General features: G+C 41.2%; 1 long non-coding RNA gene and 1 pseudogene across 2 annotated transcripts in view; both read left to right on the plus strand.

The window, feature by feature from the left end:
• Window positions 1-282: 282 nt before the first annotated feature.
• Window positions 283-26,047, plus strand: part of LOC138817928 (uncharacterized) — a 139,604-nt gene continuing 113,839 nt past the window's right edge. For both annotated transcript variants that reach the window (XR_011368938.1, XR_011368937.1), the window contains exons 1-5: window positions 283-312; window positions 4,988-5,121; window positions 10,894-10,957; window positions 24,555-24,591; window positions 24,692-24,764. This is a non-coding gene — a long non-coding RNA (uncharacterized lncRNA). The remainder of the gene's footprint in view (window positions 313-4,987; window positions 5,122-10,893; window positions 10,958-24,554; window positions 24,592-24,691; window positions 24,765-26,047) is intronic.
• Window positions 23,774-23,871, plus strand: LOC138817934 (U6 spliceosomal RNA; annotated as a pseudogene).

Genomic DNA, 26,047 nt, shown 5'->3' on the forward strand with positions numbered 1-26,047 from the left:
TGGCTTCCAGGTAATAAATCTCCTTTCTTTAACCTTCACTGTGTCTCTTTATTTGTCTTATAGGGGCAAGAGGCTGGGGCTGGTATGTGTAATAGCTAGAGATTGGACGTAGGGTCTCCTATGCAGTAGCACACCAGCAATTCTTTCTACCATCAGGCTGTAACTTGAATGATATACTTGAGGGACAACCACATATGTCAAACTTCAGATTTCTGAATGGAAGATTGTTTTGAATTTTCTTTTGCAGGTTCTGTTTGTGGAGATGGCTGTAGTGGCATGCATGACCAGTTAAATTTCCTGGAAGACAAATGGGTAAGAGTGGATGGGGGAGGAGGGACCAAGGAAGAGATGGAAGTCACTGGATTCTGTTATATGGGAATTGTTTGCAAGATACATAGAAGCCACATCTTGAGAGGTCGAATTGGGAGTCTTTTTTTTTCTTTTAGTCAGTTGTGGGGCTTGAACTCTGGGCGTGGGCGCTGTCCCTCAGCTCTTCAGCTTAAGTTGAGTGCTCTACCACTTGAGCCACAGTGACAGTGTCACAGACTTTCCTGCCTGGGCTAGCTTTGAACTGTGATCCTCAGATCTCAGCCTCCTCAGTAACTAGGATTATAGGTGTGAGCCACTAGCATTTGGCTGGGAGTCTTTAGTAAAATGCAGGCAACTGCAGGTAGACTCCTGTCCCAAATACCTGCAGCCCAGAACAGAGCTTGCACAAAGCTTTTAAAGTCAAAAACCACATGTTGTAGGTGGAGAAGAAGCTCAGCACAAGTTAACCAAATAGGAGAACAATCAGGGGTGAGCATTCTTTGTAGCAAAACTTTCCTGGGGCTAAACAGGATGACATGGCTGCAATCCAAAAAATGCCCTCTCTTGCCTCTAGCCTTTTCAAGAAGGTTCTATGGTGACTTCCTTATAATTTCCCCTAACAAGTTCTCTTTTGTTTGTAGTTTTTGTTGTTATTGTCAGTCATGGGGCTTGAACTCACGGCCTGAGTGCTGTCCCTTGAGCTTTTCTGCTCAAGGGTAGCACTCTACCTCTTTGATTCAGGTTTTCTGATGGTTAATTGGAGATGATAAATCTCACAGATTTTACTGTCCAGTCTGGCTTAGAACCACAGTCCTCAGATCTCAGCCTTTTGAGTAGCTAGATTTACAAGTGTGAGCCACGAGTGCTGCACTGGTATTCTAACTCTTGAGTGTGTTTTGACATCTGCTTGTCACTGTATGCTCAACTCAGCCAACACAATTGAGAATCGATAGCATTAGGTACACTCAGAAAAAGAGCCTGTTCTCCTGTGAGCGATTTCATGACTTCCCCAGGCGTGGCCAGATCTGCACTCAGTCCACAGACACACCATGGCGTTCTTCTGATGGACTCTAAAGATTGAATAGGGAGCCCCATCATCAGCTGCACTTTGTGGATCTTATTACCCATGCTTCCAGAGTCACATAGGATACTCTGCTACCCGGGACCAACACTTGGCAACTAGAAATTGAGACTCAGAACTGCATTTAGTTGGCTACAGAGCAATGAACTTCTTGGTTATTTCTTACACTTAAAGATGGAGAACCAAATCCATATTGATTACTCACAAACCAGTCTCTACTCTGTAGTTCAGAATCATCCATCTGATAGCCATACTGCAAACCCCCAGATTTCTTCTCCCAATTATCCCTTCAATGTCCTTGAATGGAAACAGTTCCATGCATATTTGATGTGAACAGAAAGGCAATGGCTCCCACCTGCAATCCTAGCTACTCAGGAGGCTGAGGTCTAAGTATACTGGTTTGAAGCCAGCCCAGATAGAAACGTCTATGGGATTCTTATCTCCAACTAATGAGCAAAAAGCTAAAAGTAGAGTTCATTCAAGTGGTAAAATGTTAGCCTTGGAGCAAAAAAAACTAAGGGACAGCCAGACCTCGGAGTTCAGTCCTGTACTAGAATAAAAAGAGAAGGAAGAAAGGATAGGGAGGAAGGGAGGAAGTAAAGAAGAGGGAGGACGGGGCTGGGAAGGTGGCTCAGTGGTAGAGTGCTTGCCTTGCATGCATGAGGTCCTAGGTTCGATTTCCCAGCACCACATAAGCAAAAAAAAAAGCCGGAGTGGCACTGTGGCTCAAGTGGTAGAGCGCAAACCTTCAGATGAAGAGCTGAGGGATAGCACCCAGGCCCAGAGTCAGGCCCCACGACTGGACCAAAAAAAAAAAGAGGGAGGAAGTAAAGAAGAGGGAGGAAGTAAAGAAGAGGGAGGAATGAAGAAGGAAAAAGAAAAAGGGAGGGAGGAGGGAAGAGGGGGTTGGAGGGAGAGAAGAAGGGGTTGGAGGGAGAGAAGGAGGGAAGAAAACCTAGTCTCATATGTATCACTATGGTTCTATCTCTAGCCAAGTAATTGCTTCATTCAGGGACCTGGAGGAAGTAAATACTCTTTAAAGATCCTGGGAATGTAAAGGCTTACACCTTTACAAATGCATTTCCATTCTGCTGAAGAGAAAGGATCTGTGCAGGAGCTCTGAGGGTAGATGGAATGGATGCAGTCCTTCTCTGCAAACATCATTTCTACTTTGAGGTTCACTAGAGACCTCAGTAGTTAGAACCGCTTAAAGTGAGTTGGCAAGAGAGAGAAATCCAGTAACACAACTGCCATGATATATTAATCTAAATGTTAATACTTTCACATCCCAAACTCCTCTGGGCCCGGGGTTTGAAAGAACTATAGCAGACTGCAATGTTAGCAGAGGGAATTGCTAGTCAAGGGCGCCCTGAGAAGAAATGAAGATCTTGTTCCTGATAGGATGGAATTCAATTAGAAACTGGCCACACATAACCCAAGGTTTTCAAAGCAAACCAGCCTATGGTCTTTTCCTGATCCCGATGCCCAACGTCCAACAGAGACAGACATGTGGCTTTTACTGTTTCTTTTTGGAGTCCCAGGTTGGGAAAAGCATGTACTCAGATAGGACAATGGGAGAACTGAGCATCCGCATCAAGATACCATTAAAATATATATATATATATATATATATATATATATATATGTATATATATATATATATATATATATATCAAAAACAAATGGACAACAAATCAATCAAAAGAGCTACTTTTGTTAACACTCTGCTGCTGCTGCTGCTGCTGCTGCTGCTGCTGCTGCTGCTGTTCTGTTCTGTTGCTCTAGCTACTGAGCCAATATGGTGGAGTAGGGATTTTGCTGATTAGCTGTCTCCCTTTTCATGGACCCTGTTGATTGGTTATCTCTCTTACAGACCTTGGTTGGAAAGTTGCATGCATTAGGAATATCTTGGGAGCATCCTTATTCCACTTAGCCCATTTCTTGCTGTTTGTGCACCTGGTCATTTTCTCCTGACTATTGTGATTTCTCTGTCTGCCATGTTTCTTTAAATGGGGTCTCCACACTGGCTTCCATCTGAGAGATGATAGAAACACATGTTCCTCAATTGGGAGTGCCTTCTTATGTCTACCTGTCCATCAGTGGGAACCAGTGAACCTGGTTAGCTCTGCAAGTGAGTTGATGGCATCTGTAATCAAATATTCATGGGAATTAGAGGAGCTGTTACCATTTGGGAGTGAATTTCATACATGCAATTGCAAAACCCTGTATTCGCTAACTTCAAAAAACATGTTTAAGCATGATTGCAAATGATAAACAGTGGTAATGAAAATCAAATTCAAGAACATATGTTGCTTTTTTAGTTAAATGTTATTTTATTTAAAGATATAAGTAAAGCAGGTGTTAGTACTATGTTAAGGACACTGAAGACACAGTAGTTTAAAAAGATCCCTTATGAACCCCACACTATGGTGAAAAGATGGATATTATTCAAATTGTACTAATGAAACTGAACTGAGGGTTCTTCAAAGAATAGCCATCCTTCAGTGGCTCATTCCTGTCATCCTAGCTAATCAGGAGGCTGAGTTCTAGGGATCATGGTTCAAAGCCAGCCGCAACAGGGAAATCTGTGATGTTCCTATCTCCAATCAACCAGGAAAGAGCTGGAAGTGGCTCAAGTGATAGAGCTCTAGCCTTGAGAATAAATGATAAGAGATAGCACCTGGCCCTGAGTTAAATCTCAGTACTAGCAAAAAAGAAAAGAAAAGAAAGGGAGAGAGGGACTGGAAAAAGAAGGAGAGTGGGAAAGGAGGGAGGGAGAAAAAAGAGAGAGAGAGGAGCTTTGATGTGTTTGAATGATATGTGACCTAATGATGCATGATAGGAAAGTAGCTCTGAGCAAGGAAGGGAGGGAAGGGGAAGGGGTGTAATAAAAGAGTTTTGCTGTATTTGAACCATGTAAATGACCTAATAATGACCTGTTCGAGGGCCCTTGAAATGGGACAGGAAAAGCAAATGCTTTGTTCAATGCAGCAGTTTCAGAGCTGATAAGCAGCTAGCTGGACCCAAAGCTATTCTATGAAGTCATAAAAGGACTATAGGCCAGGTGTTTGGTGGCTCATGCCTGTAATCCTTCCTATTCTGAAGGCTGAGATCTAAGGAACAAAGCCAGCTTGCACAGGAAAGTACTTAAGACTCTTATCTCCAATAAATTGCTCAGAAAAAATCCAGGAGTTGTGCTATGGCTCAAGTGGCAGAGCACTAGCCTTGAGCCTGACGAAGCTTAGGGACAGGGCCCAGGTCCTGATTTCAAGCCCCAGGACCAGAAAAAAAAGACTATACACAGTGGCAACCTTTCTCAAAGGGAGGCAATAACAGCCTAAAAAACCTTGCCTGGGAACAGGGGATAGAATTACAGGTGGGTCCAATGGGTATGTTTCTAGAAAATTCTGACACGTGATAAACCCAAAGTAAGAGCCATTGCTATTTCAAGAGGGAAATATGCAAGGTACCATAAACATCAAGAAGTTCTCATAGAAGTTTGTTAACTTTAGACTTAAAGCTACAAGCCCAGTTCTAGCCACGTGAATATTGACAGCCTAGAACACTGACTTTTCTTGCCTGCTGTTTCCTTCATAGGCACAGAGGCCCAATTATGTCACCGCCTTCAGTCCAGCAACAGACAATGGCCACCACTAGAGCTGCAGCAGATCCTTATCTTACTGTGTCACTGCCTGGAGAACTCAAGGAATGAAATCCACAGACAGCAAGGAGTGAGTGTTAAAAGTATTCAGTTTATGCATGTGAGAAGAGAAAATGTTCTTGCTGGGTGAGAGGGGTCATAATAGGGGTTTGCCAACTAACTGGTGTGTTTTTTCTTTTAATCTGTTTAGATGTCAGTTAACTTTTATGCTAATGAGATGCTTGGAAGGTGACTTGCTCATTGGTCACGACCCGTGATATTTTTAATTGATCATTCCGTTTTAGCTATTGGGCATGGAATTTCCTGAAGACATTTAGGACTATCCTACCTTCATTTTATCAAACCTATATGGGTCAAAAGGAAGTTAGAATGCTTGGGAAGTTTTTTCAGATCATCTACTCTCTCTCTCTCTCTCTCTCTCTCTCTCTCTCTCTCTCTCTCTCTCTCTCTCTCTCTCTCTCCCCCCCCCCCCCTCTCTCTCTCTCTCTCTCTCTCTCTCTCTCTCTCTCTCTCTCTCTCTCTCTCTCTCCTTTTTATTTATTTATTTTTTTGTTGGTTGTGGGGCCTAACTCTGGGCCTGGGTGCTGTCCCTCAGATCTTCACCTCAAGGGTAGCTCACTACCACTTGAGCCACAGTGCCACTTCTGGCATTTTCTGCTTATGGGTATTGAGGAATCGAACCCAGGGTCTCTTGCATGCAAGGCAAGCACTTTACCACTGAGCCACATTCCCAGTCCTATTTTTCTATTTTTTTAAGGGAAATCTTTCAGGCTTATTCCTGATTTCTTCTGCCTGACTAATCTACCTATTCCAAGACTTCTTTTGTTTTTCCTTTTTCTTTTTGTTTTTTTTTGTCAGTCCTGGGGCTAGAACTCAGGGCCTCAGAGTTGTCCTTGAGTTCTTTTGCTCCAGATGAGTCCTCTACCACTTAGAGAAAAGCACCACTTCCAGTTTTCTGGTGGTTAAATGGAGATAAGAGTCTCACTGAACTGAGCTGGCTTCGAGCATTGATCCTTAGATCTCAATTTCCTGAGTAGTTAGGATTACAGCCATACCAGCTCCCAATACTACAGTTCTTTACATCCACAGCACTTGTGTGAGTGTAACATACTACATACACTACAGTCTTTGGCTTTCTATTCCTGGGCATAAGGCCTGCTAATGGATTTACTACCTGTGGCAATAGCTTCAAACTGCCTATGGTAGACTTTTGTGATTGAATGTTAAGCCCATTCTCACAAATCCATTTTATTCCCTTCTTTATTCAAATGTGTAAGCAGCACTAAGATTTTATTTTCTCACATGTTGCTCATCCAGTACGGGCTTTGTAGGTGCCTCCTCTTGTCACCTTCTCCTTTCCCCAGTACATCTGAAAGTCACTCCTGCAAGCTATAAGGTCTGGAAGGAGCAGCTGGCTGCTCCTTTATATTTGGGCTATGTGAATTACAATGATCCCATCTCTGATCAATCAATTCCAGGTGAGGCCAAATGTGGAAGAAAGATCCTTACTCCTGATTTATTTATTTATCTATCTTTAAGTAGTTGTACAAAGAGGTTTCAATGCAACACATCAGTTTAGGAGCACAGGGCATCTTTTAAAAAAAATTGGTTTTTGGGTTTGAACTCAAAGCCTAGTCGCTGTCCCTGAGCTTCTTTGCTCAAGGCTAGCCCTCTGCCACTTTGAGCCACAGCTCCCCTGCTGGTTTTCTTGTAGTTATTTGTAGAAAATCTCATGGAATTTCCTACCCAGGCCAGTCTGGAACCTTTATCTTCAAATCTCAGCCTCCTGAGTAGCTAGCATTATGGGCAACAGCCACAAGCTATCACCTGTACACTGCACCTTGATCCACGCCATTCCTTCCATCATTCTTCCCTTCTCTCCCAACCCCACCCAAGTTACATAGTTCCATTTTCACAGTGTACATTGAATATGATGATTGCATTCCCCCACCCTTCCTCCCTCCATCCCTCCACATCCTACCACCTCACCTTCCTGCCCCCCACCTCAAGTTCTAGCTTCCTGTTATCCATTTTGTTAGACTCTGTTAATTGTTCAAAGAATTCTCTCCTGCATATACCACATATTTCAGTTAATGGTATACCATATACTTTAGTTAATACATTTGTAGTATGTATCTATGTATGTGTGTATGTACATATATATATATATATATATATATATATATATATATATATATATATGCACATGACCCAGTGTGTGCTTATATATATTTATAAATTAGGTCTGTTTTCCATTTATTAGAAACAACATGTGTTCTTTTTTCTTTCTGGACCTGAGTTACTTCCTTTAACATAACTTTTTAGCCAGACACCAGTGGCTCACACCTGTAACCCTAGCTACTTAGGGGGCTGTGATCTGAGGATCATGGTCCAAAGCCAGCCTAGGCAGATGAGACTCTTATCTCCAATGAACCACCAGAAAACTGGAAATGTCACTATGGCTCAAAGGCTAGCCTTGAGCAGAAAAATCTCAAGGACAGCATTCAGGCCCCAAGTTCAAGCCCCTCAAACCAACAGAAACAAAAACAACTATACTTTTCCCCAGGCCCATTCATTTCTAGAGAGCTTCCTTTTCTCCCTGTATAGGCATTTGCAATTGCTGGCTACAGAAAAAGATATTTTAACTGAAAAATGTCTGTTACCACACAGGGCTAAGGGGAGAGATGAGATGATATAGACAGATCCCTGATGATATTATTAAAATGCAGAATCCTGCTAGCCTTGAAATTCACTTAAATGCTATACTTGCCAGTTCTATGATCCCATAAATCCCCTTTATTGTTTAAATCAATTTGAACTGTTCTTTTTTCTTTTTTTGGGGGGGTGGTCTGGTCGTGGGGCCTGAACTCTGGGCCTGGGCGCTGTCCCTCAGCTCTTCAGCTCAAGGCTAGCACTCTACCACTTGAGCCACAGCGCCACATCCTGCTTTTTTTCTTTTTGCTTATGTGGTGCTGAGGAATCGAACCCAGGGCCTCATGCATGCAAGGCAAGCGCTCTACCACTGAGCCACCCTCTCAGCCCCCTTTTTTCTTATTTGTAGCTCTAATGCATGCCATCCTATTGACCATTGCATTAAGGATAGCAAGTTGACATGTTCAAAAGTCTTAAAACTGTATTATGGGGGCTGGGAAGGTGGCTCAGTGGTAGAGCCCTTGCCTTGCATGCCTGAGGCCCTGGGTTCAATTCCTCAGCACCACATAAGCAAAAAGAAAAAAGCCGGAAGTGGCGCTGTGTCTCAAGTGGTAGGTCGCTAGCCTTGAGCTGAAGAGCTGAGGGACAGTGCCCAGGCCCAGAGTTCAGGCCCCATGACTGGACCCCCCCCCCAAAAAAAATGTGTGTATTACCCTTCAAGTCAGCAATTCCTCATCTCAGAATTTATCCTAGGTAAATAGTTGAGTGGCTATAAATATATTTACATGCACAAGCCCATACATAATGTTTCTCAGAACAGTGAAATGCTGAAAGTGATGTAAATTGAAATATAAGGACGCTGCCAAATGCTATCCAGCTCATGGATTATGATAAATGAAATAACTACACATAGTTGACATTGAAAGCTAGACCTTGCTGATTAACCAGTTTTGATAATCTAATCTTATTTTAAAATATAGAACAACAATGATGTATTAAAAAAAAACCTTTCAAGTATCAAGGTCTTTGCTACAGAGCTCTCATCCCTGTCTATATATTAATTATCTAGGAAAACCATTTAAAAATAGGCTCTCCAGGGATATGCATTTGAGTGGTTCAAGTGTACAGTGAAGAGTAAAAGTTATTCTTTTTTTTAAAGCAGTAACTAGGCTTGAATTTGCTGCTTATAGGTGCTCTACTATATGAAACATCCCTCCAGCCTTGCTTTTTATTGGTTATTTTGGTGATAGATTTTTGCAGACATTTTTACCCAGGCAGGCCTCAAACTACAATCTTCTCACTCTTAGTCTCTTGAATAGCTAGGATTACAGACACAAGCCACTAGCCCCCACCTAAATACTTCTTTAATCCTCAGGACAAAGCTCCTAAAATTACTAGTGTCACCTGCCTTGTGTTGATGATCAGATCTCAGATAACTTGTTAGTGGCTTGTGATGCAGAAGGGTCTAGACTGTATGCAGGGAAATTTGATTTTAAAAGCCATCATGTTGACAGTAACATTGAATTGTTTTTTAGTGCATGAGGATCAACATGAGAGGAATTCTGGAGCAAAGAAAAAAGACTGATGCCAGGTACCAGTGGTTCATGACTGAAATCTTAGCTACTCAGGAGGCTGAGATGTGAAGATTGCAGTTCAAAACAGAAAAGTTAGAAAAGTTCAAAGCAGAAAAGTCCATGAGACTCTGATCTCCAATAAACTACTTAGAAATTGCCAGAAATGGTTCTGAAACTCAAGAGTTAGAGCAGGACCTTTCATAAGAAAAAGCTTTATTTATTCAAGGATGTGGGCTGAATGTTGAGCTAGCCAGCAAGAATTAGATTGGCTACAGAAGGAAAGCAAGGTAGTTCAGAAGCATGGATGGTAGGAGGATCAACTAGCTTCTAAGTATAGATACATTTAGAACTCGTGTTGTTTACTGGTCATCATATGGAAAACTCTAGAAAGTGTCAGACAGAAGGTGGCACGCTGTTTTTGTGTGAAACTGTGAAAAGCCTCAGAAGGAGATGGAATACTTGTGTGTGTGTGTGTGTGTGTGCGTGCATGCGTGAGCGCATGTGTGCATATGTGAACAGACCTAGGGTTTGAACTCTGGGCCTAGATGCAGTGTCTGAGCTTTTTTTTTTTTGTTCAAGGCTGGCACTCTACCACTTAAGCCACGGCTCCATTTCTGCCTTTTTTTCTTGGTAGTTAATTGGAGACGAGAATCTCAGAGGCTCTCCTGCTTGGGGTGACTTTGAACCACAATCCTACCACTACTCAGCCTATTGAGTAGCTATGATGACATTTGTGAGCCGCTAGCAGCTGGCAAAGAATTGTTTTGAATAGTCTAGAACTTTGGTTGGGAGAAGGGCAATGGTGGTAATTATTGGCTGTAAATACTTGGAGAACTAAGATATGAAAACAGAATAGATATTTTTATGTGCAGCACAGAAGGTAAACCCAGAGCCAGTGCAAAACTGGGAACTGGTGGCTCACACCTATAATCCCAGCTACTCAAGAGGCTGAGATCTGAAGAGAGTGTTTTGTAGCCAGCCCAGGTAGGAAAGTCTGTGAGACTCATATCCAGTTAACCTACAGAAAGCTAGAAGTAGAGCAGTGGCACAAGTGGTTAAGAAAAAATTTAAAAAAATTAAAGCTAAGGGACAGTGTCCAGGCCCTGAGTTCCAGCATAATTCCAGTATGCATGTGTATGTGTGGTGTGTATGTGTGTGTGTGTATGTGTGTGCACACACACATGCATATAGACACTTTTTTAAAAAAAAAAAGTTCATTGCAAGGATCAAGAAACAGCTTTTAGCTTAATTTAGGTTGGTCCCAAATAGAACACATACACTTGTATAGAAGGATGTTGTCCAGTCCTGGGAATGTTCATATTATTCTGTTTTATAGGGTAGAATGCTTTCTAAGTGGATTATCTAATTTGATCTCCCTAGGGGGGAAAATACATTTAGCCCCATTTCGTGGATGAGTGTCCAGACCTCAGGATTCCTACCTTCTCTGCCCTCAACGAAGCAGTGGTGTAGGGGTCACAGTCCCACACACACACCTTTTCCTGGTTTTTCATTCATCTTGTTGCTACAGAGTTGGGGGATGGGTAGATTCCAGGTTCTTTCTGAGTTTTCTCTTTTCTGAGAGTCCGGGGTATAGCATCTGTGCTTTTCTCTTCTAGGGTCTACACATGTGCGATTGCAGTGACTGACCACCTGCTACCTGCTTAGTCTTAGCTGGCTAATGTAAGTTTTTGAAGGGCCAATTAATTATACAGTGTGGATACCTGGAAAATTTCAACTTTGTATTTCCTTCCAGTCTACTGGAATCTTCTCTTTCTCCTTCTACTCTTCCTTCTTTTGTACCAATCCTGTGGCTTAAACTTAGGGGCATGTTCCTTTTCTCAAGCTTTTTGGGGCAAGGCTAGTGCTCTATCACTTGAGCTCCACTTCTGGCTTTTTTTATTTAGTCATTTATTGGAGATAAAAGTCTCATAGGCTTTCTTGTTCACGCTGGTTTTGAACCTTGATCCTTAGATCTTAGCTCCTGAGTAGCTAGGATTATAGGAGCCACTGGTGCCTGGTTTTAGTATTCTCTTTATACCCAGTTGTAGTCTGTCTCTCAAGGTGCAGCTCAAATCTCATCACCCCTAGAACCTTCTTAGGGAATGAAGTTTGGGGTTCTTTGAACATCTGTAGTATGTCTGCTGTGTCCTGTTTTCTTAAGTCATGGAAATTCTGCTCTCCATGCTTCACATATGTCACCCATAGCTTCTTGCTTGTGCTGTGGAATCCTCTCTGGTGTATTTTCTTCTCCTTTTTTGGGGAACTGAGCACCACCCATGGCAAAGCTGGAGTTTACCCAAGAATGGTAAGCAACTACTTGATGATTTTTGGTTTATCTCCATGGAGTTTTGATATTCTTATTAATAACATCTTACAATATGCCTCAAAACATTATAGAATTTCTACTCCAGCACTCACCCATCTTGTGTTTGTTTTGTGGCTCTGCTACTTTCTATAAATTGATTTTTTTTTGGTCAGTCATGGGGTTTGAACTCAGGGCCTGGGTCATGACCCTGAGCATTTTTGCTCAAGGGTAGCAATGTACCACTTTGAGTCATAGTTCCACTTCCAGGTTTCTGGTGATTCATTAAGAGGTAAGAGTCTCATGGATTTTCCTGCTCAGGGTGGCTTTGAACTGTGATCCTCAGATCTCAGTCTCCTGAGTAGCTAGGATTACAGCCATGAGCCATCAGTGGCTGGCTTTCAAATGTAATCTTGGCAAAAGATGTATCACCCCTTTAAGCCTAATTGGTAACATAGGGACCAGACAGTGCCTACCTACCTCTGGGGGCTGTTGTGAAGATAAAGGAGGGTTAGGTTAGCGCTTGGCATGCAACATGAATAAGTAATGGATTCTGGAAGATTCTGTAAGTGCTGCTGATAGTCTCCTTATCACAGCATCTGTCAGATACAATGACCTGAATTTGCTCAAATGATTTGGGGCTCTGACACACAGGATCCGTAGTTGTAAATCAAGAGAGCTTTATTAGGTACATATGTGTACATTCATATGCTTTACTTATTTATTTATATCTTGCCTTGTCCTGAAAAGGATTTAAGGCAGCTCATTAAAATGCAAAGCTTAGAGAGCACCACAAAATAAATGGGAAAAAACAAGGCAAGAAAAAAGTCAGAAAGGAGATCAGGAAAATTTATAGATGATGGTAGTGTGTAAAATATTTGCAGTGAAATATTTTACTGTTCATGGACGTGGGCTATAAGTCTTTGTTTCCAAGGAGCATAGAGTAAAACAAGGTCAGTTATTCCCCAATTTGTAGCACACAAGGAGATCAAAACAAACTCCTAATAAACAGGGTGAGGAAGCCAGGCCTTGGTGACTCACACCTGTAATCCTAACTAATGAGGAGGCTGGGATATGAGGATCAGAGTTCAAAACTAGCCCCATCAAGAAAGTTCATGAGAGTCTTATCTCCAATGAATCACCAGAAAATCATAAAGGAAGCTGTGGGTCAACTGGAAGAGCACTAGCCTTGAGCAAAAGGAGCTCAAGGATAGCACCTGGGCCCTGAGTTCAAGCCCCATGTCTGACAAAAAAATGGTGAAGATTCCTTGTAGTGAAATGAGAAGGCATTTTCCTATGGCTCAGAAGAGAAACTATGCATTGCAATGGACAATTGTCTAGAAACCCTTTCCTTCAAGGTGAGGTGTGGAGATGCTAATCATTCCTCCTTAAACTATAGGGTGACTGGCTTTAAACCATAAAAGAACTCGTGCTATGGCCTAGGGTGTCTTGTCCTCCTCTGAGGAAATCTAGGCGCCATGATGTAAGGATGCTCAAGCAGTTCTGCAGAGAGGCCCTGGAGCTGAGTGATTGAGGCCTCCTGCCAACAGCCACATCAATGTGTGTGTGTATATGTGTGTGTGTATGTGTGTGTGTGTGTGTGTGTGTGTGTGTGTGTGTGTTTGTGTGTGTGTGTGTGTGTGTTGTATGGTCCTCTGCACACACACTTGGAGTGGAGTTTGAATTCAGGCCTTTAGGCTCTTGCTTAGTTTTGTCACACAAGACTGTTGCTTTACTACTTAATCCATACCACCACTTTTGGTGGTTATTTGAAGATAAGAGTCTCATGGACTGCCTAGGCTGGCTTCCATTCAGGATCCTCAGATCTTAGCCTCCTGAGGAGCTAGGATTACAACATGAGTCACCAGTGCTTGGCATACACATCTTCTCTCTTCTTCTCAATTCTCTTCTCTTTTAACTCCTTTCCCTTCTTCTTTTCCTTCTCTTCCCTTCCTTTCTATCTTCTTTTTTTTCCTTTTCTTTATTTTCTTTTTAATTTGTGCCAGCACTCCCACTGGAAATGAGGGCCTGCACACTCACTGGAATTTATATTTCTCACAGTCGGCACTCTACCACTTGAACCACACCTCCACTTCTGGTGGTTATTTGAAGTTGGCTCACACCTATCATTCTAGCAACTCAGGAAGCTGAGATCTGAGGTTTGCAGTTCAAAGTCAGCCTGGGAAGGAAAAGCTGTGAGACTCTTATCTCCAATTAACCACCCAAAACTGGAAGTAGAGCTGTGGCCCAAACTGGTAGAGTGCTAGCCTTGAGTGAAAGAGTTCAGGGAGAGTGCCTAGGCCCTGAGTTCAAACCCCAGGACTGGTAACAACAACAACAAAAAGCCCGTCAGGATAGAAGTTTCTTTGTACAACGACTTAAAGATCATTTTTAAAAAATAAATAATGTCATCAAGAGGGTTTGCTTCTCCATTCTCTGTTCCCCTCTATTGGCATTATCAGATCTCCCGATGTGGCACAGAGGAAGTCACTGCAGTGAAGGCTTATTCTCTGCTGTTATGGCCTGTCAGTGAAAGAGAATCACTTCACAATGCTAATCCCCATTCTTGTTGCTTGGAAAATCTACATATCATATGGCAATAACTGCTGAAATTCTGACTGGCTGAGCATGGATCAGGTAACCATTCTAGAAACTGAAGTTAGGTTGGGTTGCTGGTGGCTCACACCGGTAATCCTAGCTAATCAGGACGCTGAGATCTGAAAACTGACAGGAAAGTCTGTAACAATTTTATCTCTCATTAACCAGCAAAAAGCCATATGTGGAGCTTTGGCTCAAGGTCTAGAGTATCAGCCTTAAGTGGAAAAAGCTCAGGAGAAGTGCCCCAGTCCTGAGTCAAGCCCCAGGAACAGGACACACATTCATACACACACACACACACACACACACACACACACACACACACACACACACACACACACACACTCATTCACAGACACTCACCCACACACACTCATATACACACAAGTAATATAAAAAAGAAACAGGATATGGTCTAGAAGGAGTAATGAATTCGTGCCCACATAAAGCACTCTTATAAAGGAACTAGCTTGAAGAATGACACAGAATCATAAAAGCAATATGTTCCTTCACTGGGTGGCTAGATATTTATGCACACACACACACACAGACACACACACACACACACACACACACACACACACACACACACACACACACACATCTGGTAGTTTAAAAAACTCTCTCTGATTCTCCATTAGTTGGGGGAAGATGACTGTATGGGGAGTGATAAGTTATGCAGATAATATTTCTATATGCCCACAGGAGCCTCTGCTCCCAAGGGCAAGTGCCTTGTGAAAGCCACGGCAGGGCCAGGAAGGGAGCAGGAAGGGAGAAGAATGAAATCTGGCAGGTGTTGCTTGCATCTGGAAGTAAGGCTGAATGAGCCAAAGATGTTCCCTCCAGGCTGTTCCTACATGACCAAAGTGGCATGGACATTGGCATTGACATTTGTGGGCAGAGTGTGGACTTGATGGAAATTTATGTTGCTCTCTGAAGCTTAGCAGCCACAGCTGCATGGAGAGAAGAATTGCTCAGTGTAGTCAGAAGGTTACAGTGCCTAGGATAGAGCTCTGAGCCACAATCAGGAGGTCTGTGCTGTGTGGGGGCGGGGGTGGGGATGAAGGATGGTAATCATCTCAGAAGGACCACTCGGAACACTGTCTGTGTATATAGGGGATGGGAAGGTGTGATTTGATGGTGTTCAGTAGCAGTTGCTTGCTTCTCAGGGGCTAGCCATGAAGAATGGAAAGAGAGAGAGAGAGAGAGAGAGAGAGAGAGAGAGAGAGAGAGAGAGAGAGAGAGTCAGAGACAGAGACAGAGACAGAGACAGAGATAGAGACAGAGACAGAGAGACAGAGAGACAGAGAGACAGAGAGCATGGAACATGACTTTCATCAATCAGGCAGTTTCTGACCCTGCTAATAGAGACTGCAGTGACTTTACCCATGCTATTGACTATATAGGAATAGAGCTAGAAAGAGAGATAATTTGATTAGGTCGTATCATTTTGTGTGTGTGAGGCCCAATTATATGATAAGGCTTATATAAAAAGATAATATAGCAAGGCCAGGATTTGCATTCAATGTTATGACTTTGCCTGCCTGCCTGTCTTCCTGGCTGCCTTTCTTTTTTTTTTTTTAATTTTTGTCTTTCCTTTCTCTTCCTCCCTTTCTTTCTCTTCTTTCTTTTTTCTTTCTCTTTCTCCATTTCTTTCTCCTTATTTTCCTTCCTTCTCCCTCCCTTCCTCCTTCCCTCCTTCTTTCTTCTCTCTCTGTCTTCCTTCCTTCCTTCCTTCCTTCCTTCTTTCCTTCCTTGCTTCCTTCCTTCCTTCCTTCCTACCTTCCTTCTTCCAATCTTTCTACCTTCCTACCTTTATTCCTTTCTTTCCTTTTTTTCTGTGCTAATACTGGGGCTTGAGCTCAGGGCTTCGTCTTCTTGCTTGGCTTTTTCTTTCTAAGCTAGTGCTCAACCACTTGAGTCTCACCTCCACTTCCAGCTTTTCTGCTGGTTAATTAGAGATAAATATCTCAAGGATTTGGCTGCCTAGACTGGCTCCAAACCCTGATTCTCATATTATCAGCATTCTGAATAGCTAGGATTACAGGAATAAACCACTAACCTATTTTGCTTTAGAAATAATTTGCCAGCTGGGCATAGTAATCTAACAGTTATAACTTTGAAGCCAACCCTGGCAAAAGTCCATGAGATTTTTTTTATCTCCAATTCACCACCAAATAGCCAGAATGGAACTGTTCAAGTGGTAGAACATTAGCTTGAGTGAAAAGCTAAGGGACAGCAACTAGGTGTTGAGTTCAAGCCCCAGGACCAGAACAACAACAAAAGATGAGATGAGATAATATGCATGATGTCCTCTAGCAAGGAGTCAGGAGGCTCTAGCAAGGAGGCTAAAGAGTGGAGGTCACCTGCTGATAGAGAGGCCCTGGAGACCCCTTACAAAGCCCTCAGCCTAGGAATCAGAGATGGCTCCGTGGGGACTGAGAGCCATCTTCTTCCTCATTAGATTATAGCCCACTTCAATGAACACCTTTATTCCAGTCTATCCTTCTCCCTGGCTTTGTGTGTGTGTGTATGTGTGTGTGTGTGTGTGTGTGTGTGTGTGTGTGTGTGTGTGTGTGTGTGTATGTGTGTGTGTGTGTGTGTGTGTGTGTGTGTGTGTGTGAGAGAGAGAGAGAGAGAGAGAGAGAGAGAGAGAGAGAGAGAGAGAGAGAGAGAGAGAGAGAGAGAGAGAGAGAGAGCAGTGAAAAGTCTATTTCACAAAATGTAGGGCAAGCATGAAGAATACCTGACAGGAAGGCATTGTTCCTGCAGCCATTTCTGATCATGTAGGGCAGACATGACTAATCAGTGTCATCACTGATTCCCACCATCACATCTCTCCTTTGTATCAGGTAGGGCTTTGCAGCTCTGGTAGAATTGATTTATCTGTCCTAGCATAAGCTACAAAAGCATAACTGCAGCCTAGCTGCAGAAGCTTTAGCCTTGGAGATTTTGGAATGTCTTATCACTTCAACAACCATTTGCTCATTTAACACACATACACACACACACACACACACACACACACATTAAAAAAACTGTTATCTTTAGGTAGCTGAACAAAGCCAGACCTGGGTCATTAGTTGTTCATCCTGGCTTAGGTGGCCCTGCTGCCCTGCCCAGGGTCTTGTCTCTGAGCCTGCTACTCCTGCTACTTAGTCCATTTGCAATGGTTATTAGACATCTTCATGACAGAGGATGCTGTAGCTTGGCACATAATTCACAGATAAAGATGTAAACCTGAGCTGGGGGCTGGTAGCTCAGGCCTGTAATCCTATCTATTCAGGAGACTGAGATCTGAGGATCATGATTCAAAGTCAGCCCACACAGAAAAATCCCTGTGAGAATCTTCTCTCCAATTAACTACTCAAAAACCAGAAGTGGAGCTGTGGCTCAAAGAGGTAGAGCAGTAGCCTTGAGAAAAAGAGCTCAGGGACAACTCCCAGGCCCTGAGTTCAAGTCTCACAGCCATCAAAAAAATAAAACCAAAACAACAACAACATAACAACAAAAAACAGAATCAAATCTGAAAGCATAGGTCTCAGGTTGATATTGACAGTCTTAGAATAGCGAGAACCTTCATAGTGCGTTATTAAACAAGAATTCACTCCAAAACATTAGCCAACAGTAGCCATTGGCTTACTAAATGAGACATTCAAATTGCCCTCCCTCCCTCCTTCCCTCGCCTCCTTCCTTCCTTCCTTCTTTCCTAACTTCCTTCCTTTCTCTTTCTTTTTTGGTGCCAGTTCTAGGGCTTAAACTCAGGGCCTGAGCACTGTCCCTGAACATTTATTATTATTTTTTTTAATTTAATTTTATTTTATTTGAGAACATACTGTACAGAGGGGCTACAATTACATGGGCAGGATAATGCATACATTTCTTACCAAGCATTGCAGCCTCCTCCTTTGTTTACCCTTCACCTCCCTTCCCCGCCTCCCCCCTATTTTTAATAAATTTTTTATTGTGAAGATACCATACAGAGGGGATAAAATTACTAGAGCAAGGTAATGAGTACATTTCTTACCAAGCATTGTTGCCTCCTCCTTTGTTTCCCCATACCATCCCTGCCCTCCCATCTTCTCTCCCTGCCCACCCCTTCTCCAGCCAAAGTTGTAAAGTTCATTTTTCAACATAACATCTTGTACATCTAATTGTTGCAATGGGTCAGCCTTATACCTAATTAAACAATTTTTTTCCTTCCCCTCCTCAAATTATATCAATATCAAATACAGTGAAAACAAGGGTTATACTGTGGGGGATGGACATACAAAGCAACAAAGAAATCATCTTATAAATATGTTAGAAACAATAGCAAGAAAGAAAAACTACTTGAGTCACTATCTTGGGGTTCATTTTGCCTAACATCAACTTATCTGACCATTACTACTTCTCTCAGACATATACTAGTTATTGCAAATAAGGGAAACCATGCCTATGTTTCTTTGGGCCTGGCTTACTTCATTTCATATAATTGTTTCCAAGTCTTCCCATTTCCTAACAAAAGCGGAGATGTCATTCTTTTTAGTGGAGGCATAGAATTTCATTGTGTATATACAACATTTTCTTGATCCATTCATTTACTGAGGCGCATCTAGGTTGGTTCCATATTCATAGTTGTGCTGATAGCTTTAGTATGGTCTAGTTTGGGATCATTTGTATAAATGCACAGAAGTGTGATTGCTGGGTCATAGGGGAGCTCTATGTGGAGTCTTTTGAGGAACCTCCATACTACTTTCCAAAGTGGTTGAACAAGTTTACACTCCCACCAACAATGCAGTAGGGTACCCTTCTGTCCGCATCCCCTCCAGTTGAGCATTTCTTCATGTGTGTATTGGCCATCCTTCTTTCCTCTTCAGAGAAGTTTCTCTGTAAGTCTTTAGCCCACTGATTTATTGGGCAGTTGTTTCTTTGAGGATTTGTTGTTGGGGGATTTAATTTTTTGAGTTCCAGATATATTTTAGATATGAGACCCTTGTCAATTGTATGGCTAGTAAAGATCTTCTCCCAATCCGTGGTCTTTCTATTGATCTTGCTAGCTATGTCCTTTCCCAAACAGAAGCTCTGCAACTTCATGCAATCGCATTTGTACAACCTTTCTTTGATTTGTTGTGTTTCTGTGTCTCTATTAAGAAATTTTCTGCCTGTGCCAAGGAGACCTACGGTTTCTCCTATTCCGTCCTGTAATGTTTTCAGAGTGTCTTCTTTGACTTCGTGGTCTTTGATCCAGTTGGAGTTGATTCTGGTACAGTGTGATATAGAAGGATCTAGCTTTAGTTTTCTACTAGTTATTAACCAATTTTGCCAGCACCATTTACTGAGGAAGCTGTACTTCCATTCTATTATTTTAGCTCCCTTATCGAAGATTAGATGACTATAGGTCTGTGGGTTCATTTCTGGGTTTTCGATTCTATTCCATTGGTCCTTATGTCTGTTCTTGTGCCAGTACCAAGGTGTTTTGATTACTATGGCTTTGTAGTTGAGTTTGAAATTTGGTATTGTTATTCCTCCAGCACTGTTCTTTATTTTTATTCGGGGACTTTCTTTGTTCCACATGAATTTTTGGATTGCCTCTTCTATTTCCTTGAAGAATGAGGTTGGAATATTGATAGGTATCACATTGAATTTGTAGATAGCCTTGGGAAGTATTGCCATTTTCACAATGTTGATCCTTTCAATCCAGGCACATGGAGGTTTTCCCACTTTCTTAGTTCTGTTTTGATTTCCTTTTTCAGGTTTAAATGTTTTCATCATAGGGATCCTTCAGTTCCCTGAAGACTTTTGCTCAAGGCTGGCACTCTACCACTGGTTCGAAATAAGGGTCTCATAGATTGGTCTTGTCCTTGCTCAGGTTGGCTTTGAACCATTATTCTCAGATCTTGGCCTCCTGAAGAGCTAGGATGACAGGAACTACCAGCCAGCCCTTTCTTTCATTTTTTCTTTTGTTCTCTTTTTTTTTGATGATACTAGGGTTTGAACTATTGCTGATCAGGTATGAAGTGAGGTATTAATGTTGGGCAAATGCTTGAAAGGGTTACCAATAGTTTGGTGGGCATCTTGGGAGAATTCACAGGAAAGATGTTATCTATAAGGAAGGTTTATGTATTCAGATACGTGTGTGTGCATGTGGTGTGTGTGTGTGTGTGTGTGTGTGTGTGTGTGTGTGTGTGTGTGTGTGTGTGTGTGTGTGTGTGGGCGCGCGCATATGTGCTTGTCCTGGGGCTGGAACTTAGGGTCTGCATACTGTCCTTGATCATTTTTGCTCAAGACTAGCATTCTACCACTTTGACCCACAGCTCCACTTTTGGTTTTCTGATGGTTCATTGCAGATAAGAGTCTCACAGACTTTCCTACCTGGGTTGGCTTTGAACCATGATCCTCAGATCTCAGCCTCTTTAATAGCTAGGATTACAGGCATGAGCCTGTAATACTGGTACCTGGCACTATAAGATGTTCATGAGGTTAATAAAGGACATATGATGGATGGAACTAAAGCAGAGAATGATCTCTGAGGGGGGAAATTAGGTACCTGGTAGGTTCTCCAATTATATTTGTGGGAATGAACTGCACCCTGCCGGAATGGTAGCTCTAGATGGCCCCTTCTCCTCCTCCTGAAGCCAGACATTGAAATGGATTTGTCTCCGTGTTTACAGACTTACATTTTGCAAAGCCCAGGAAAAGTACAGCCAGTCTTTTCACATTGTGCTAACATTTGAAGGGCAGGGAAGAAATAAACTTCTCCCACGAGGCCAATAATGATGACAATCAAGATTGTGGTTGGCGAATATGTTCCGTTTGCATTGTTGCACTATAAATTATCCTGCACCAGGCTCACGTGGCACAGTCTGTCTGTCTGTTTGTCTTTCTGTCTGTCTTTCTCTGGAGGAACAAGAATAGCAATGTAGAACTGCAGAGAACCTCAGATTTAGAAGGGCACCCTCTGGGACCCAGATCCTTCTCTCACCAGAGGAGGGAAACTGAGGCTCTGGGAGCCAGCAACGTATGCCACTGACATAGAATCATGACACCCCAGTGATTGGAATGTAAATCTTCGAATTCAGTTCTTTCCTTGTAATATTTTTTTTACTTCTGCCTTGCTGCTTTCACTATATTTGTTCTGAATGTTTTGGAATTGTCTCTTTTTTATTTTTTTGGTCAGTCATGGGGCTTGGACTCTGGGCCTGGGCGATGTCCCTAAGCTCAAGGCCATTGCTCTACTACTTGAGCCACAGTGCCTCTTTTGGTTTTCTGGTGGTTCAATAGAGATAAGAGTTTCATGGACTTTCCTTCCTGGGCTGGCTTTAAACTGCAATCCTCAGATCTCAGCCTCCTGAATAGCTAGGATGACAGGCATGAGTCACCAGTGCCTGGCTGGAATTGTCTTTAAGTAATTGTATAATGGAGTTGTCATGTAACAAAGCAGTTGATGAAATCAATATGTCTTGGTCCATGTTACTCCTTTCAAAATTCTCACCCATTCCTCTCCTCCCCTCATTCATTTTCATTTTGTAGGAAATACATAGGATTCTTCACTGTTTTCTCCTCTTTTTTCTTCATTCATTTACTCATTTCTCCTTGACCCTACTCTACTCCTTTTGAGTAGCTGATTCCTGTTGTTTATTTTTATTTTGTTGAACTTTGCCTTTCTAAGGAATTACACAATATTTGAGATGACATTTGAGCTTACTGTATTTCAGTGAATGTATCTGCATATACCTGCACACCAACCAATGTATTTACTTATGAATGTATCAACTATCTAGCTTCCACTTAGAAAGGAAACACTTATCCTTTGTTTCTCTGGGTCCTTGTGATTCTTTTTTTCCTGCCTCACTCATATTTGCTCATTTTCCTTTGATGTAAAGAATGTTTAATTTAGCTTTTTTGCTCAAAGCTAGTACTGTATCACTTTGAGACACAGCTCCACTTGCAACTTTTTTGATGGTTCATTGGAGATAAGAGGCTCATGGACTTTCCTGCCCAGGGTGGACTATGAATTGCAATTTTCAGATCTCATCCTCCTGAGTAGCTAGAATTACAAGCGTGAGCCACCAGGGCATGGCCACAAGTAGAACTTTATTAGCCATGGAGCTGGTATTTACAAGACACTGGGGGTGAGGAAGACGCTAGCTAAACCAATCTAATGCAATGCTTACTGCAGGTTAGCTAGACTGGTAGGATATCACATAGACTCAGATCTCAGCCTCCTGAGTAACTAGGATTACAGGTGTGAGTCACCAGCACCTGGCTCCTTCAGGAATTTCACTGCTTTCACTACCTTTTAGCTCAGACTTTTCCTTTCTGATTCCTTGATCCTGAAATCTTCCTGCTGGTATATTTATATCATTGCTCTAACAATATTGTTCTATAATTTCCCATGTTATGGTAACATAATCAGAAATTATGATATTAACTAAAACCTGTTATTATGTTAATGATTTATTGGTCTTTTCTTCAAATGTACAGTTCTCTAAGTTCAGAGCAAGTGCCATGTAGATCAACCTCACTTGACACAGGCTCTGCCACATAATAGGAGATCAATAAATACATGCTGGATGAGTATCTTGCCCATGTAATTGTAACCCCTCTGTACAGTATGTTCACAAAAAGTAAAAATTAAAAAAAAAAGAAATGCAGGCATTGGCCTTGGTGTTGGATGACCTACAATTGCTCCTTTCTGACTCAGTTTACCTCACTAAAGATCAGACTCCCCGTCCTTCCTGCCTCACAGATCTTGCTGTGAGGATCAAAACTGTTTCTATCATGAACGTTTGAGAACTTTCAAAAAAAAGCTCAGTGTGAGTGCTCAAGGTGAGGAATTCTTATCTTGTTCCTGTGCTTACTTGGGCTGCCTGAGGGACTGCAATATTTCCTGATTCCTTGTCAGACTTCAGAGAAAGGGTCCCCCCCTCAAGCCCATCACCCCCACCTTGAAGAAACCAATTCGTTTGTTCCAGAGAAGTGTTGAGAAGGATCATTATGATGCTCTTCCTCCTCCTCCTCTCCCTCCCTGCCTGTCCTACTTTGGCAGGAATGTGTCACAATATCACCAGAGGATTGTGTCACAATATCACCAGCTCTGTCTCAACTATCTGCTTTAATATCCACCACACTTTTAAGACCTTTTTAGCTCTCTAATTTCTTCTTCATCTCTTCCTGTCTTGGTTTATTGGGATAATATAAAGGTGAATTGCTGATAAAATTGTAGATTTGGTTAGAATTCTTAGGTCACTTCATTTATTAAATAATCATCAGTGAACACATAGTAATGCTGGGAAGAGAGGAAAGAAGACTAGTTTATATTATTTTAGGGATGGGCGTCTGCAAAGTGAACAAGTGCTCCCATGGGCCACAGCCTTAACAGTTTTGCTGTTACTTATTCTCTTGTAAACTATAATCAAATACATATTAGTAATTACATTAATATATAACAATGTAATATATAATATAGAATAATTACATTTATAAGAGATTATATTTATTTGATTATATTTGTTGTAGAATCCATTGCTGCATATTGTAGAAACAGTAAAGAAGGGCTGGCTAGAGCATCAACATGCTGAAGGCAATAGAAAGCAATATCAAGTACTTGCTACAGCAACATATACTGTATACTAAGATTGAAATGATGCAGAGATTAGCATGTCTCCTGTATAAGGATGACAAACAAATTGCTGAAGCATTACATATTTTAAAATATTCCAAATGTATGGCTATATGGCAAGAAAAGGAATAATCAAATATGTAGAGCCAAACTCTCAATTTCTAGAAGTCTGGGACCACTTAGAATATAAAGAAATGCCTATATATACTTTAATATCTCCTAAGAGATTATTGTTTGTCTCCTTAGTCCATATGTAAGGAACTCATTTAGTATGCAGAGCAGTTTTGTAGTTGAAGGAGATATTGTGATATTTAACAGAGCCTGAAGTAAACCTACTGAGGTGTAAAGGTAAGGAGAAGTGATACTATGTCTTAGGATAATAAAGATTTGTTATTGTTTCTGTATTGGTGGAGGTGACAATGGATGGGATGGGAAAATTGGGTTTGAGGTCAGAGTGGAGGCAGCGATTTCTTTCCAGGAGACGGCAGTTGAACACCTGGCTGATGGTGGGGGTGATAAAGGCATAGGCTGAAAAAAATGAGCCACAGGAATATTGATGACTGTGGGAGCACTGAGGAAAAGGAGAAGCTGGAAATAACTTTTAGGTCTATACTTTAGAGCAGTGAGTCTTCCTTTGCCACATGAGTTTCAGGCATACAGAAAAGGAAAGAAATTACCATAGTATCAAATATGTTCTACAAAGATAAAAATAACAGTTAACATCAAACTACAGCAGCATTCATCATGTTCACAAATCCATTTTGTCTTCCTAGGTACCGAACTATATTTTCAGTCCTTTCTTGGAGCAAGGTAAAATAATATGGTTAATTTCTAGACAAAGGCACATAGGTGTAAATGGTATATGCTATTTCCAGCTCAATCCATAAAATCCTCTTCTTTTATTCCCCAGCATCTGTTCTGTGGCAAAGTTGGAAACTACATATTCCAAATGTTAAACTGCAATATGGAAGAATCTTGTCTCTGTAAGTCAACATTTAGATGAATGAGAGCTTTCCTGAATAGCTATGTAACCAACTGAACTATGACTTAAAGTACAAATTAATCTTTATTATTTTAACCATGATGAATATAGTGTGTGTTTAACCAGAATAGCCAGTGACACAAATACTTTGTATTAAGCAATTTTATGTTTAATGTAGCATCTGTTTAATGGATGGGCTAGCCCTAAAATCAAACTTCATTTACACTCTGCTTGGAATAACCCGTGATATCACGGGTTATTGTTCCAATAGAATTTTAGAATATTTTCCTGTTTACTCTCTTATTTTGCCATCTTAGTTGGTAAATTCTGGTGGTTAGATTTTAAACTAGAAAACTTCATGGTGTATTTTGTCTATTACTTTCTTATTTGAAAAAATCCTTTAACAGGTAAAAGAGGCTTGAAGTATAGAACTTATTTCACAATATCTTGTCTGATATACTACTGAGTGTGTTAACAAATACAGTTTAGAGCCTCTCTTATTTTTTCTTTATTTGACAGCCAGTAAATTTTCTGGTACTGTTACATCTATGACTTCATAAATTGGAAATGTGCTAAGAAAGAGAAAAACATTATGACTTAGGAACTCATTCTGCAACAAGACTTTCACCCAAGGTTTCATTGCAATTATGGTCTATATGTAGAATCTGTCTTTATGGTTTAATGTTGAAATCTGAAGTGAAAGAATTAACTATGAATGGACTTTTGAAACCTCATTATTTTCATTGTAGATTGAGTAATAACAGGCAACATTCTGATTATAGAAACTAGGTAGAAGTTATGTCTATAAACTAGATTGCTAACCTTAGTTTATGTCACTTTGTGTTTCCATTGAATGAAATTTTGGTGTGCTGGAAAGTGGCAGCTAAGATACAGCTTAAACATTTTTCCAATATGAATCTGTATTACATTTGTGATTTTTGTGCTAGTGGATATTGAAACTGGTATCTTAAGCATGCTAGATAAGCATTGACATTAAGCTATATCTCTAATCCTTTATTTATATATAGATATATAGATATATGAACATTTAAAACAGAAGCAACACAGAAGAGTATAAAAGTGAAGTGCATCTCAAAACCTACCAAGAAAGAATTGTTAAAATTCTGAAGCAGATTTTTATGCCTTCTTTATTTCCATACACAAAATAGTCCTCAGACATAGATACAAACACACATATAAATGGAATCAAAATACAGATTTTTGTAATTTACAATTTTACTCACAAGCCTGAAATGTGATTGTCTCATGTAAGTAAATGAGAAT

Source organism: Dipodomys merriami, unplaced genomic scaffold (genome assembly GCF_024711535.1).
Source record: "Dipodomys merriami isolate MVZ:Mamm:240054 unplaced genomic scaffold, mDipMer1.0.p SCAF_708, whole genome shotgun sequence".
NCBI classification, from domain to species: Eukaryota; Metazoa; Chordata; class Mammalia; order Rodentia; family Heteromyidae; genus Dipodomys; species Dipodomys merriami.